The sequence below is a fragment of the Gavialis gangeticus genome, unplaced genomic scaffold (assembly GCF_001723915.1).
Source record: "Gavialis gangeticus isolate Ggan-Ray unplaced genomic scaffold, GavGan_comp1, whole genome shotgun sequence".
Lineage (NCBI taxonomy): Eukaryota > Metazoa > Chordata > Crocodylia > Gavialidae > Gavialis > Gavialis gangeticus.
This window is the reverse complement of record NW_017729027.1, coordinates 41,084,841-41,088,157: the sequence shown is the minus strand read 5'-3', so window position 1 is coordinate 41,088,157 and position 3,317 is coordinate 41,084,841. Positions and strand designations below refer to the sequence as shown.

General features: G+C 40.2%; 1 protein-coding gene across 1 annotated transcript in view; it reads right to left on the bottom strand.

Annotated features, from left to right (window-relative positions):
• Positions 1-3,317, bottom strand: part of CSMD1 (CUB and Sushi multiple domains 1) — a 2,474,714-nt gene that overhangs the window by 1,583,103 nt on the left and 888,294 nt on the right. The gene's annotated exons all lie outside the window — the stretch shown is intronic.

Genomic DNA, 3,317 nt, shown 5'->3' with positions numbered 1-3,317 from the left:
CCGCCACTGAGACCAGTCTAGTTCCATCCTCTCTCGTACCACACTACAGGTAGTTGAAGGTTGCTATTAACCACCCCCCACCCCTCATTTTCTATCCACCTTACAGTTCATTCATCTGGCCATACTTCCTTAGCTTGCCTGTGAGAATGCTGTGGGAGACTGTATCAAAAGCCTTGCTAAAATCCGGGTACACCATATCCACTGGTCTCCCCGCACTCACAAAGCTAGTCCCAGAAGGCAATCAGGTTGGTAAGGCATGAGCTGCTAACCTGCCTGAATATCTGTACTTAGCCTTAATTTTCTTGTTCTCTCACTATACAATGGATGTGTATTCTCCTTCACTGAAAATTCTTCTCTGCTATGTTTCAGTCACCATTTTAATTCACAAACCTGATTAATTACTGTTCAATCCTTTTGGGCCTTCTTGATATTCCTGCCTGCATCTGTTAATTTTTCTCCTGTTCTATTCTCCCTATAAAGATTACGCTTCTTTAGTAAACAATGCTTTCATTTCATTTCCCCCCCCCACACACACACCATAACTTTGTTCACAGCATGAGGGAAAGCTTACAAATACACTAACCCAATTTGTGTTCATAATGTTAGCAGTCTCTACTCATATGAGTAAAGTCAGACAAAGATCCTTAACATTATATTAGGTTATTTTTACGTTCTTTTCACATTTCATAAATCAGTGTAGTAATTGTAATACTCTGAAATGTAATTTATTTTCTTCATAATTTTATTTTAAAGAAAGTTCAAGCTGGAACTGAATCAGTGCTCCTGGTTCTGGGTCTCACACAGGATTGCTTTAATGGGCAAAGGGCAAGAGAGACTCTTGGTCTGCACAGAAGTGGGAGGGGAGCAAAAATTTAAAGGAATTAGAGGCCCATCACACAGAAGTTTAAACCTGCAAGCTGAGCTCTGTAACATGCCTTCACCAATACTTGATCCCTGTTACAATTTTTTTGAATGTAATGTTGTCTAAAATTAAATTCCCCCATCAATCTTTTCTCTAGACTAAATAATCCCAGTTCCATCAATCTTTCCTCACAAGTCATGTCCACAGCCCCCTCACCTTTCTTCTTGCCCTCCTCTGGACTGTCTCCAATTTGTTCACATCCTTTCTGTAGTGGGGGCCCAAAACTGAACACAGTACTCCAGATGTAGCCTCACCAGTGCTGAATACAGGGGAAGAATCACTTCCCTTGACCTACTGGCAACACATCTTCCAATGCAACCCAGTATGTCATTAGCCTTCCTGGCAACAAGGGCACACTTATGGCTCATATTCAGCTTATTGTCCACCGTTACCCCCAGGTCCTTTTCTGCAGAGCTTCTGCCCAGCGAGTCAGTCCCCAGCATGTAGTGATGCATGAGATTGTTCAGTCCTAAGTGTAGGACTTTGCATTTGTTCTTGTTGAACCTCATGAGATTTCTTTTGGCCTAATTCTCTGATTTGTCTAAGTCACTGAATCCTAGCCATAACCTCCAATGTATCTACTACTCCCTCCAGCTTGGTGTCCTCTGCAAACTTGCTGAGAGTGCGCTCTATTCCATCTTCTAGGTTGTTGATGAAGACGTTGAACAAAACTGGCCACAGGACCAACCCCTGTGGCACTCTACTTAATCCTGGCTGCCAACTAGACATCAAGCCATTGATTACTACTCTCGTTACTACCACACAGTAGTGGCAATGTCATGGTTAGTGCCCACTGACACTACATTGCTGTAGCGATGAGCAACGTCACCATAGCTTGCCGCTACAGCAGCGTAGTGTCTCATGTAGACGCGACCAGAGAATACATCCACTTGTACTTTTTACTTCAGAGTAGACTAATTATCTCCACAGTAAAGCATTGCCATCTACACATGCACCAGTATCAGGCAGCAATAAATTAATTAACTCTGCCATAAGTGGACAGATTTACTGCACTGAAACTCACATGTGAACGCTAATCATAAGAATAAATTGTGCCCAGTCAACCCAAACAGCCAGGGTCCTACTCAACCCTGGCTCAAACTGCTGCTTTCCCAGGCACACGTATAGACACTGCACCTGGGAGCAGTTTCCTCCAACTTAAATGTCTCTGGAGTTTATTGCCTTGCATTAATTGTTCATGATGATGCACACAGTGTGGAAAAGGGAGGAAGTTACTTATTTCAGTTTAACTGTAAGATACTATCCCACCTGTCTGCTATGACTTTATTTAAAATTAGCCATAAAAAAATACAATACAATATAAAACTATGAAAATGACCTGGTGTTATCAAAGACTTTATCCAAGGTGGCAGAGCATAGACTTTGCAGACCAAACTCTGCAATCAAAGGGGATCTAAACCTGGAACATGCTGGTTTGGGGTGCAGGGAAATAAAGCTGCCTAGTCATTGCCACTGAGAAAGAGCAGGCATTCAAGGAGCTAGATAGAAAAAAACTGTAGCATCACAGCCTGGTCCTCCCAGTCTAAGGAAACCAGTTTGAGTCATTTTTTGCCAGTGCGATAGTTTGTGTAAGGCTTTGCATGGTTTTAGGAAAGATTTAAATCCTCAACTGAATTTTCATTAATTAGGGCACAGTCTACTGTATGGCTGACAGAAACTCACACTTAATTTACTGAAGTTAAAGATATCTGAATATACAACTTCTACTGATATTCTCCCATACTTAAAAAGGGGAATGTAATCAATAGATTTTTTTTCCTTGCTTTCAGTTTAAGAAACCATGAGTCAGTTTAAGAAACTGTACTGAGTTCCCTAACTTCTTCATATTTTTTCTTTATTATTAAAGTAAAAGATAGTTTTTATCCTTCTTATGTATTAAATACAATGGAAGAAACAATTGTAAGACTTTTACTTTGTGGAGCTAGATTATAAAAGCCTTTATCAAAGCAAGTCTTGACAAAAACTAATTCATAAAGGAGGGGACTGGGTTGAGAATTAGGCTTCTATTACCCAGGTATGACAGAGACACTGGTCAGTATTTGCCAGCTGTTGCCCCAAGTGACTATAACCATAGATATAATCCAATTTAAATGACAGGAAGCTGATGAATCTCAGATTCCACTGTGTGTGAACTGCTAGAAATCATCATTTTAACTGAACTGAGTAGATTTAGATCTTAGATAAAACAGTGATGGTTTATTAATACTAAGAAGCAATTGCCAGTAACACTGAGGGTAGATACAGACATTCTAAAAGCCTGAGGTGGAATAAAGTTATGCAGTTATTTTAACTTTATTTAACATAAATAAAGTTATGCAGTTTTCTATAGGCAGAGTAGTTTACATTGGTAGCCAACAGAACACACATTTGTCCT